The 13,099-nt window shown below is 38.8% G+C and overlaps 1 long non-coding RNA gene across 2 annotated transcripts in view; it reads left to right on the top strand.

Annotated features, from left to right (window-relative positions):
* The window catches only part of LOC129534499 (uncharacterized), a 294,565-nt gene extending 283,867 nt beyond the window's left edge, over window positions 1-10,698 (top strand). For both annotated transcript variants that reach the window (XR_008681113.2, XR_010134348.1), the window contains exon 4: window positions 9,796-10,698. This is a non-coding gene — a long non-coding RNA (uncharacterized lncRNA). The remainder of the gene's footprint in view (window positions 1-9,795) is intronic.
* Window positions 10,699-13,099: the final 2,401 nt, after the last annotated feature.

The following is a 13,099-nucleotide window of genomic DNA, read 5'->3' on the forward strand; positions in this document are numbered from 1 at the left end:
ACTAGACAATATTGACTGACTGCATTTAACTGACAATTAATCTCTATTACTCAGGGGTTAGCAGTTAAAAAACAATCATCTGTATCAGTGATTTTGGCAGAAGATAGCTGCTGAATCATATAAGGCTTTTTAAAGGAGGAGGATAAATTCTTAGCTATGTTACAATCCAAACGCTATCATGCAATCATACGACAATCCTTTCTTTCTAAAAGAAACACTGGATCACAGAGGATTTATGTTTGCAAAAGTATGATATATATTTTAAAACGTCATTTAATAACATGTTTTCATTTAGATTAAAGTTTTAAAGGGAGTTATCTGCCATCAGTGTTGTTTCTCAATCAATAAAATAATTCTTACAATTATTTGTTGGCAGTGATTTTTTTATGAAATGTGTCTCTATGTTTAAAAGTCATTTTTCAAATTTCTAAGCTATTTACATAGGTAAATTTAAAAAATGTATACATAAAGCTATTTTGGGGGAATTAAAAGGTATTTAAAATTCAAGATGATAGATACCTGTTTAAAAAACCTCCCTTGAAAATTTTTGTGCTGTGAAAAATCTGTTTTTATTATGCAAATGATGTTTCATTTATCTGCTTATACCTTTTGGTGATGTTTATAATTTAGCATTAGCAAATAGTTTTTTAAAACGCATCAGCTCATGCCTTTCTTCACCCTTTCTTTAACTTCTTTCCATCAAAAAAGAACACAAAATGCAGACTACACCATAATGTGATAATACAACCTGGTTTTCCCCACCTTCATGAATCATTGCTTTACTATATGTGTGAGTGCTGTTTGAAACGCTGGGAACACTCTATTTTTGCAGTCATATGGACCTCTGATAATCACCTGCAGGTCTTATGGCTTCAGCACAGTCTTATGTTATGGTAATGAAATATTTCAATCAGACAAAGCAGAATTTGAAGAAAATAAAAAAGATTTTCCTGGCAACATTGACATTTACCTAGGTGCAAAAATGGTATACAGTCACCCTGGCACCTTGACAATTCAGATACCACATTCTGCAGTTTTGCCTTGCTGAATGCTTCTTTCTCAAGTCCATGCATATTAAAAACAGAAAAGAGAGAGAGAAAGAAAAAGTAGAAAGAAATTCATTCATTCAAGTGGTAAATTACTCTTCCTGGAAAAAAGACTTGAATTTGACCAGTATACAAATGAGATGTGGAATCACAGACATAGAATTTTTTTTTTTTAATGAATTTCTTCATGTTCACTTGACAGAGACTGATCCCTGCAGTTATAGGGTATATTCATTTTCCACTTCTTATGCCTCAGGAATTCCCTCTATTCACTTAGAATTAGCTTAGTAGAAATTTCCAAGGGAAGTTTTGGATTTTCCATTAAAAAGTTTCCATGTTGACTTTAGAAAACTAAAAAGGCTTAACACAATCATTTTAATGTTTTTCTGCTGAGAGTGCTGAAGTCTCTCTATAGGGTTTTTATGGGAATGAAAGCCACCAAGTATAACTAATAGATGCAGCCTGAGCCAGCTGTCAATACTAAATCTCTCATGACATTAAAATTCAAAGCTAAAGGGTTAAATATTAGTATTCAAACCTTTAAAACATCATTTTAAAGTTCAAATTTATAAGTTTAAAATTTTTTGAAAAAACTCAAGAATATGTCAGAGGCATTTGAACCAGAGCAACTCCATCTTGAATAGGGACTGGGTAAAATAAGGCTGAGACCTACAACAAGTCACAGAATGAAATGGGAGGTCAGCATAAAATACAGGTCACAAAGACCTTGCTGATAAAACAGGTTGTGTTAAAGAAGCCAGCCAAATCTCACCAAAACCAAGATGGTAACAAAAGTGACCTCCGGTCATCTTTACTGCTCATTATCTGCTAATTATAATGAATTAGCATGCTAAAAGACACTTCCACCAGCACCATGACAGTTTACAAATGCCATGGCAATGTCAGGAAGTTACCCTATGTGGTCTAAAAGTAGGATGAAACCTCAGTTCTGGGAATTGCCCACCTCTTTCCCAGAAAACTCATGAATAATCCACCCCTTGTTTAACATATAATCTAGAAATTATTATAAAAATAGCCAACCAGCAGCCCTTATGGCTGCTCTGCCTATGGAATAGCCATTCTTTAATCCCTTACTTTCTTAATAAACTTGCTTTCACTTTACTTTATGGACTCACCCCAAATTCTTTCTTGCATAAGATCCAAGAACTCTCTCATGGAGAATGGATTGGGACCCCTTCCTGGTAACAAATATAAGAAAATAAATTTTAAATTATAAAATAACATCTCTTTCTAGTGAAGAACACTGTATCCTTTTGCTGTTTTGATGAATATTATATGCATACACACAAATATATGTATGATTGATACTGTTTTCCTATTAAAACTAGATCCATATCAAGTGCATTAAAATATGTTTTAGATTTAATGAATTTTTTCTATATTAAATGTACAAAATCATTTTAATATGCACATAATATTCTTAAATGTATTTTTCTCCTATTTAACTTTGTTGTCTAATCTAATTATACTTTTATATAAATCTCTGGCCCTATGTCTTTGGAAAACATTTCAAATAAAGCATAACATCTGGTAATGTCAAAGAAAAATTGCACCAGACAAGTTAAAGAGGTAAGGAAGACTTTATTCAAGATGATTGCAGTAGGGCTGAAGAGAAATAAAGGGAGAGAGACTGAACCCAAATCTATTGAAACACAAAGCCAGAGAGTTATTAAGGCTAGGATGAGCTACTGAAAAATTATTGGTAACAAATCTGCATTTGTTCCTTCTAAATAAATTTTTTAAAAATTGGAAGATTTTAGGGAAAAAATTTGTCATTGTGATTAGGTTATCTGTGTTCTAAAATTGGTACTAATGGAAAGCAGGCTCCTCCCCTCCCACAGAAAGGAGAGGATAGGAGTACTGTCTTTCTTGATGATCACATTTCAAAAGGATAGTTCCAAGGTCCACATGAAAAAGAATCCTGGGATGTAAAACCATCAAGAAGCTAAAAGAAGATTTATATCTCAAAGTCACAGAAAAAGAATTTGGTTTCAAGTTTTTTAAAGTAAATGCTCTAAGGAAAGGAAGATCAAGGACCAGAGAAGAAACCTGTGTACAGTGTAGTCAAGCCAAGGGGAACTTTTAAGGCCATCTTGTTCAGTAACAATCTATATTGTGAAATTGAACATTACATTTAAGTATTTTCCTTATAAGTTATGTGCTAAATCGTGAGCATCAGAGTGTTTGAAGTGGATATAGAAATGTATAATGCCAGGAAAAATTATGCAGTCTGTTGATGAAAAGTGTCAAGCTCTGTAAAATATTTGAAGAGAATTATTCTGAGCCAAATATGATTGACCAATGGACTGTGACGCAGCCTCAAGAGGCCCTGCAAACGTGTGCCCAAGGTGGTCAGGCTACAAGTTGGTTTTATACATTTTAGGGAGACATAGGCATCAATCAATTCATGTAAGATATACATTGGTTGGGTCTGGAAAGGTGGGACAACTTGAAGTGTGGAGAGGGACTTCCAGGTCATAGGTGGATTCAAAGATTTTCTGACTGTCTATTGGTTGAAAGAGTTTTATCTAAAGACCTGAAATCAATAGAAGGGAGTGTCTGGCTTAAGATAAGAGGGTGTAGAGAGCAAGGTTCTTATTATGTAGATGAAGCCTTCAGGTAGCAGGCATCAGAGAGAATAGATTGCAAATGTTTCTTATCTGACTTAAAAAGGTACAAGACTCTTAGTTAATACTCTCCTGGATCAAGAAAAAGACCTGGAGGGAAGGAGATTTTCTACAGAATGTAGATTTTTCCCCCAAAAGAGACAGCTTTGCAGGGCCATTTAAAACTATGTCAAAGAAATATATTTTGGGGTAAAACACTTGGATTTCTGTCAGGGCCTACTGGCTATCATGTTGGTGTCACATTATCACAAAGATTCCCTTTGTCAGTCTGAAGGTATCTTTTTTAATGTTAATACTGGTCAGCTGTGCCTGAATTCTAAAGGGAGGAAGGTAGAATGAGGCATGTCCGGCCCCACATTCCCATCATGGCCTGAACTACTATTTCAGGTTTACTTTGTGATGCTCCTGGCCAAGAGGAGTCCATTCAGTTGGTTGGTGGGCTTAGAATTTATTTTTATTTTTATTTTTTTTGGTTTACAAGTCAAAACTAACATAGCTCAAATGAAATAAATGATCAGAAAGTGCTTACCCTTCTACATGAAATATGTACTACATGACATATAAAACAAGTTACAGATGAGCTTCCAAGCACAATTTCAGAAGTACAACATAAGAATGCTACAAAAATGGTTGCTGGATTAAGGTTTCTTCAAACATTATTTAAAAGGAAGGAATTCATAAACACATTCGTTTTTATGGAAGAGAAATCTCCCACTAAGCAATCAAATCTTAATTGGAAAAAAAATGGTTTGTGTGAATGAAGCCATTAAAAAAATCCATACAAGGATTTCTCTAATTAATTCTAGAAGATAGCATTTCAAATAAAGAAAATTTCAATGACATTTTACACATGGTAAATTAGTTAAAAAAAAAAAAGCCAGTTGCCTTCCAATCACCTTCTCTTTTTGTGAGAAACTCAGCAGTATAACACCTATCTCCTGTATTTTCACTCCTTATTAGTCCTGAGTCGGTTTAATCAAGATAAATAAAGTAAAAAATAAAATGAATCCTGAATGGCATTTTCTTTTTGTCTACTCCTTTCTACCCAAATGCTTTTCATTTATTAATTGAGTGTCATTGCCTCTTGTTTCCCTAGGCTTGCTACACAGATCATAAAATGTGGAAAATTTGGGTGTTTTCAGTTTAGGTGACTTTCATTTAACCATTTTTTATACTCTTCCTCCACCCCAGGCTCTGCCAATATCTTGAATGCGCATATACATGTATACACACACACACATATGTATCTGTGTAATGTATATTTCAGATACAAACATATTTTCATAAGACACACATATGTAGAAAGAGACAGTGAAGATATAGATACATAAACATATACACATAAACTATACACATATACATTTATATACACGCATATATAATGGCTTATACTTTATTTATATCTATGTTTGCATTTATAGCTTAATTTTGTCCACATTGAGGGACTAAGTGGCTACATGGGCTGGACTCCCTGGGTCAATAGGGACTTCCCTAAGGGGACTTTCCCCTAAGCCAAAATGAGTCATAGCTGCAAGCTAAGGGATTGAAACTTCAACCAATCAATGGGGACGTTCCCCTAAGCCAAAATGAGTCACAGCTACAAACTAAGGGATTGAAACTTCAACCAATCATATAGGGGGTTTAAGCTCTAGCTGCAGCCTGATGTTTTTAACCAATCAGGCCCGCCAACCTGCAAGCAGATAGAAAATAAGCTAATCCTATAGGACAGAAAAAGGAAAAGGGGAGGAGTCATAAGTGGATATAAGCATAAGACACCTAAGCCAGAAATGGCAACCCTTCCAGTTCCCCTTCCACTGTGTGGAAGCTTTACTTTCACTTTTGCTTTACTTTGGCTTTAATAAATCTTGCCCCAGCACTCTCTTTGGGTCTGCATGCTTCTCAAATTGAGCTGTAACACTCACTGCTGCGGTCCAAGGCTTCACTCTTTGAAGCCTGTGGAACCACAAACTCTTCAATTGAGAAAAACCTTCGATCGGAAGACTTCTCATCTCATTTCTGGGGGCATGTCTGGGATTTCTCTGAAGCAGTGAGTAACATCGGACCCCTTTTGCTTGCTATTCTGTTCTATCTTCTCGCTAGAAATTGAAGGAAAACACCAAGCACCTGTCGGCCACTTAAAAGTGATAAGCCTGGCGACCAGACTTAAGACACGGGTGTGAGGCTTTCTGGGAAACGGCTCTTTTACAACCCCCGGCCCTCCAGGCTGGGTGCGTTGGTTTGCCTGAAACCAGTTCCACCTTTCTCTACCTTTCCCAGGAAACGCCGAGGGCTGGCTAAAGATAGAAAACTGTTGTCCCGAACTCCCAGCACTGACCAGTCCAGATCATGGCACAGTGAGAAGCCGCTATGCTGCAGCCGCCCATGTGTGCATTCCCTGCCTTTTCTGACCCATGCCTCCTGGGTCCTAATGTCCTCAGAGAAAAATTTCTTGAGTCCCTGTTCTCTAGGATGTTTCCTACCCCTGAATCTAAGAATCTTTTAGCTAGGAGTCTAAGTTGACAGGGGTGGCAATCCAAAGACCCTTGCCTATGGTGCCCCCAGGCTTATTCTTATGCAAATGGGTATCAATACACTTATAGGGGACCTGTCCCTCATAACCTGCACCCTAGGCACTATCCGGGACATCAAAAGGCATGCCAGTGGCTGATAGAAGGCCTAGGACATTTTTCCTTTTGTTGCCCAAAACTTACTCCAGATTGTACAGGCTACTTTAATTACCACCTTTCCTGTCTGGGATCAGCGATTAGAACTGTGGAACTTGTCCACTAGAAGTAGTCAGAGGTATAGGGTGAAAACAATGTAATAGACAATAGGTCCCCCGCTTCAAGTCCAAAGGTCAATAAATATTCTTATTTATTGACAGAAAATTTGGGTACAAAAAGCACTGCTCCAACCTTGGTCCTCCAATTTGCCGCTGCCTACCCTAAAATTGTTGTGCTTCAGTGCTACTTTCAAGGAATTTATCTTGCTGGGAAAGCTCCAGGCCCAGAAATATGCTAATTGGTGCCTGGTCTCTGAACTCAAAATATACCCCAAACCTAAGACCTACTTGCAGATGCAAAGGCAATTGTGGGCATGCTGGTAAGGAGCCACTAAAATCCAGTAGCCCCGGCCCCCTTTTTTGTGGCTAAAAAAGGGCGGGAAACAAGTGCAGGCAAAACTGCTACGTTGGTTAAGTGCAATTAAATCTGATAAGCAGTGTTCCATGAGTGATAGTGCACCCTGGAAAGAAAAGGACACTAGAACCATAGGGGACACCCTAGGGCGAGTGCTTACTAGGGGATGACTAGGGGTGTGGGCACTCCTGTGTTCTCCTTTCAGATGGGAGGCGTTCCCTCAAAAGTGAAGCCACCCTTGAGGTATATTCTGGATAACTGGGACCAATTCGACCCTCAAACACTGAAGAAGAAGTAACATATTTTCCTGCAGCACTGCCTAGCCATAATATCCTCTTCCCGGAGGAGATCCATGGCCAACTGTGGGAAGTATAAACTATAATACCATCCTACAGCTAGATCTCTTTAGTAAACGAGAGGGCAAATGGAGTGAAGTGCCATATGTACAGGTTTTTTTCTCATTAAGTGATAACCCACAATTATGTAAAAAATGTAATTTACATCCTACCAGGAGTCCTTAAACTTACCCCAATACCCAGGTCTCCCCACGTCTCCCCCTAGTAAGGACTCTCCTTTGACCCTAATGGCCCAAAAGGAACCAGACAAAAAGACAGTCAAGGAACTGAAAGGTGCCAATGGTCTCAATTGTGCCCCCTCCAAGCCGTGGTAGGAGGAGGAGACTTTGGCCCAGCATGAGTACATGTCCCCTTTCCCCTCTCAGACTTACAACAGATCAAACCGGACCTAGGAAAATTCTCAGATAATCCTGATGGATACATAGATGTCTTACAGGGATTAGGACAATCTTTTGATTTAGCATGGAAAGATGTTACATTGTTGTTAGGTCAAACATTAACTCCCAATGAAAAAGAGGCCGCCTTAACTGCAGCCCGGAAGTTTGGGGATCTCTGGTACCTAAGCCAGGTAAATGATAAAATAACATCAGAAGAAAGGGAACAATTCCCCACAGGCCAACAGGTGGTTCCCAGTGTGGATCCCCACTGGGACCTCGATTTGTAGCATGGAGACTGGAGTCGCAGGCATTTACTGACTTGTATACTAAAGGGATTAAGAAAGACCAGAAAAAAATCCAATAAATTAGTCAATGATATAATGCAGGGAAAGGAAGAAAACCCTACGGCATTTTTAAAGAGGCTAAGGGAGGCATTAAGAAAGCATACCTCTTTGCATCTGACTCTATTAAAGGCCAACTAATTTTAAAGGATAAGTTTATCACCTAGTCAGCTGCAGACATTAGAAAAAAACTTCAAAAGTCTTTCCTGGGCCCTAAGCAAAATCTGGAAACTCTATTGAATTTGGCAACTTCGGTGTTTTATAATAGGGATCAGGAGGAGCAGGCTGAACGAGACAGATGAGACAAGAAAAAGGCTGCCTCCTTAGTCACAGCCCTCAGGCAATCGAACTTCGGTGGCTCTGAAAGAAAGAAAGGCTGGGCAGGCAACCCACCTAACAGGGCTTGTTATCAGTGCAACTTACAGGGGCACTTCAAAAAGGACTGCCCAAACAAACATAAGCCGCCCCCTCATCCATGTCCCTTGTGCCAGGGGGATCACTGGAAGGCACACTGCTCCCAAGGGCGAAGGTCCTCTGGGCCAGGGGCCACTAACCAGATGGTCCAACAACAGGACTGAGGGTGCCCAGGGCAGGCACCAGCCCATGCCATCACCCTCACAGAGCCCCAGGTAAGCTTAACCATTGAGGGCCAGGAAACTAACTTCCTCCTGGACACTGGTGCAGCCTTCTCAGTTTTACTCTTCTGTCCCAGACAACAATCCTCCAGGTCTGTCAAATCAAAAGGGTCCTAGGACAGCCAGTCATTAGGTATTTCTCCCACCCCCTAAGTTATGACTGGGGAAACTTATTTTTCTCACGTGCCTTTCTTATTATGCCAGAGAGCCCTACTCCTTTACTAGGGAGGGACACATTAGCTAAAGCAGGGGCCATTATATATTTGAATATAGGAGAAGGAATACCTGTTTGCTGCCCTCTACTCGAGGAGGGAGTTAATCCTGAAGCTTGGGCAGAGGAAGGACAATATGGACGAGCAAAAAATGCTTGTCCATTTCAAGTTAAATTAAAGGATCCTACCTCCTTTGCTTATCAAAGGCAGTACCCCCTCAGACCAGAAGCCCAACAAGGGTTACAAAAGATCGTCAAAGATCTAAAAGCACAGGGATTAGTAAAGCCATGCAACAGTCCATGCAACACTCCTATTCTAGGCATAAAAAAGCCCAATGGACAATGGAGGTTAGTGCAAGACCTCAGAGTTATCAATGAGGCAGTTTTTTCTCTGTATCCAGTTGTACCCAATCTTTATACTCTACTCTCCCAGATATCAGAAGAAGCAAAATGGTTTACAGTCCTAGATCTTAAGGATACTTTTTTCTGTATCCCTCGGCATCCTGACTCTCACTTCTTATTTGCCTTTAAAGATCCGTCAAACCCAGCATCTCAGCTTACCTGGACTGTCCTGCCATTCATTATCGGGGCTGGGATACTAGGAGGACTAGGAACCGGCATTGGAGGCATTACCACATCCACCCAATTCTATTACAAATTATCACAAGAGTTAAATTATGACATGGAATGAGTCACAGATTCACTGGTCAACTTATAAAGCCAGCTTAACTCTTTAGCAGCAGTAGCCCTTCAAAATCGGAGAGCCTTAGATTTATTAACAGCCAAAAGAGGTGGAAACTGTCTTTTTCTAGAAGAGTGCTGTTATTTCATTAATCAATGTGAAATTGTTACCAAGAAGGTTAAAGAGCTTCGAGACTCGACACAGCACTGGGCACAAGAGCTCCAAGACACAGGATCTTGGAGTATTGTCAACCAATGGATGCCCTGGCTTCTCCCCTTCTTGGGACCCTTGATGGCTATTGTGATGCTGCTTATCTTTGGACCCTGCATTTTTAACCTCCTTGTAAAATTTGTCTCTTCCAGAATAGAATCCATGAAACTGCAAATGGTTCTACAAATGGAGCCCCAAATGATCACCACTAGCACCTACTATTGAGGACCCCTAGACTGACCTACCAACCTGTTCTAACACTACGACACTGAAGACTCCCCTCCTGAGGAACCCTCAACTGCAGATCCCCTTCTATGCCCCAGTTCAGCAGGAAGTAGCTAGAATGATCATTGCCCAACTTCTCAACAGCACTTGGGCTTTCCTGTTGAGAGTGGGTACTGAGGCACTAAGTGGCTAAGTTGGCTAGACTTCCTGGGTCAACAGGGACTTCCCTAAGGGGACATTCCCCTAAGCCAAAATGAGTCATAGCTGCAAGCTAAGGGATTGAAACTTCAACCAATCAAAGGGGACTTTCTCCTAAGCAAAAATGAGTCACCGCTGCAAACTAAGTGATTGAAACTTCACCCAATCATATAGGGAGTTTAAGCTTTAGCTGCAGCCTGATGTTTTTAACCAATCAGGCCTGCCAACCCACAAGCGGATAGAAAATAAGCTAATCCTATGGGACAGAAAAAGGAAAAGGGGAGGAGTCATAAGGGGATATAAGCATAAGACACCCAAGCCAGAAACGGAAACCCTTCCGGGTCTCCTTCCACCACGTGGAAGCTTTACTTTTGCTTTTACTTTACTTTCACTTTAATAAACCTTGGCGCCGCACACTCTTTGGGTCTGTACGTTTCTCTAATTGAGCTGTAACACTCGCTGCTGTGGTCCACGGCTTCATTCCTTGAAGCCTGTGAGACCACGAACCCTTCAATTGAGAAAAACCTTCAATCAGAAGAAGACTTCTTGTCTCAATATCACTTCCTTTGAAAACATAATTCAAGAGTTATTCACATCATAGTTATTTTTCACTACCTAACAGGTAAAAAATACCAAGCCTTTAAGAATTTTTTTTTTATCCACACTAAGACTGTTTCATAAAAATAAATTCTAGTCTTTGTTCTTTACTGAATCTTTTAATTCTCAGATTCTAATTCCCATTTTCTTTCTAATGACAGCAGGAGTCACTTCCAATATACTAGAATTTCAAAAAGGGACTGTAACCTATAGGTAAGATTTCTTATTTCTGAACAAGCGGAAGAATAACAAAAATGATTTAAAAAAAGATTTTAAGGATACAGAGAATTTTGTGTTTTATGCTATTTTATCTAGTCTTGATTGCTATCTTTCCTTAAACTGTCTTAATAGTATAAATCTGCAATTTATGATGCAAGAAACGTAATTATATAGAGCTGTAATCATCTCAAAATCATTTTCACATTCACCTCAATAGAGGGTTGCAATTTCATACAGCTGTGGAAATTAGTGTTGGCTATAGGACTAGGAGGAAGAAGAGTGACACAACTAGAAAAAGTTACACCAAACTATTAAATGTTCCCATAACATTCCATATCCAATCCCCTACAACCTATAATCTTTTCCTGGGCTTCTGGTACTTGCTTACTTGAATATGTACTAATAGGAGAATTCTGGAAAATTTATTCACTTATCTTTTTGAAAAAAAGGAAATAAAATGTATTTAGGGCCTACTATAATTCACACACATATTGTCACCTACTCTTTCTTAGAACTTCATCTATCAACACATAATGTTTAACTACATTCTCCCAGCACACTCAGGGCAAAAAACATAGCCATCTGTATCTGTGAATGGACCATGATTGTATCCTCTTAATCTATTCTCTGCTTCTCCTCATCAGTTTACAGTCAGTGTTTGTTTGAAATGTCAAGCCTGACCATTCACTGCCATGATTGAAACACTTTGAAAGACTTCCATGGCTTTAGGATAAAGTTCATCCTCCTTTACAAGGAGCACAAGACCCTTAGAATTCCAGACCCTGATTTAGTCTTCATCTTATACGAGTAACTTCCTCATAATCTATTCTTCCCCCTTTCCAGACTTTTTGAGCTTGTTTCAGTACCTCAAGGGTGTCTCTTCTCTCCTCTCTTCTGGATTTTGCATCTAAATCAGGCCAGTGCAGTGTGGACAATATCCATAAACGTAGTAGGTATGATGGTTAAGAACACAGATGCAAGAGCTAAAATGTCAGGGTCTGAGTTCTAGCTCTGCCTTTAAACATTATATAAGCTAACTATTTTTCATCGTCAGTTATACTTTCCTTATGTGTAAAAATCAAAATCAAAATAATAATATTTTACCGCATAGGCAGCTGTCTGGTATGAGAAAGAGCATGTAAGCCACTGAGAACAATGACTGGTGCATAGTAGGTATTTAATAAGTGCTGGCTATTATTATTATAAACAAAATGCTTTGTATGAGGAAAGAAACTGGAAAATTCTTGTTTTTCTTTAGATGAGGCAGGAAGGAGGGCTTGTTGCCTAATGTAGAATTGATGTGGAGAATCATGAATTTGTACTATTAAGTGAAAAAGATCCTCTATCGGAAAAAAATGCTTTCCCTTGTAGCTAATTTACTCACAGAAACAAACTAAAGGGATTCTAATTCTCCTAGTCCCATCAACATGATCATCCGGAATAAATTGTAATATCAGTTCTAAAGTTGAAAGGAGAAGAACATTTTAAGATGAGCTTAGGGGTAATCAGATCCTTCTGAAATAGGGAACATTAAAAGGTCAATTATACTTGGAGTCTTCCCAGTGATATTTTATGTCAAACATGCAAATGCATAGTGCTGCCTATGGAATAATCTTCACAAGTACCATCACTTTAATAAAATACCTACCTTTATCTTCCTTATACACACATTATTCCAAGCTCACATCTGAGTCATTCTTCATGGAAAGAGCTAATCTCATTTCCTCATACCTGTCACTGAATCATGTTAAATATCTGAATAAGAATAATTACCTCGCAGCTAAATTTCCCTGACCTTTCTAGTTACAAAAAATGAATTTTTTTTTTGCCACTCAGAAACAGTATCTCCTAGGATAACTAACTTATTCTGTAGAAAAGCATGCATGTTATTTTCATGTAACTAAACCATCAAATGGGTTCCAATATAACTTTTAAGATATTTAGGCTGTTATATCCAAGTTACCTTAATGAGGACTTTTGAAATATGATCTCATTTCAGTAACTTAACATTTTTTTATTGTCTTCCCTCCTTATATAGAGAAATAATTGAAATATTTTGGTTTTCTCTCTGTCTCTTCTGTCTCTGTCTGTCTGGCTGCCTGGCTCTTTCTCACTCTCTGTCTCTGTCTTTTTCTGTCTCTCTCTCTCTCTGTCTCTCTCAAAGAAAGACAACAGAAAAGCTAACTTTAATACCTTGAATTTCAGTGAGCTGACTGA

Source organism: Gorilla gorilla, chromosome 5, assembly GCF_029281585.2.
Source record: "Gorilla gorilla gorilla isolate KB3781 chromosome 5, NHGRI_mGorGor1-v2.1_pri, whole genome shotgun sequence".
Lineage (NCBI taxonomy): Eukaryota > Metazoa > Chordata > Mammalia > Primates > Hominidae > Gorilla > Gorilla gorilla.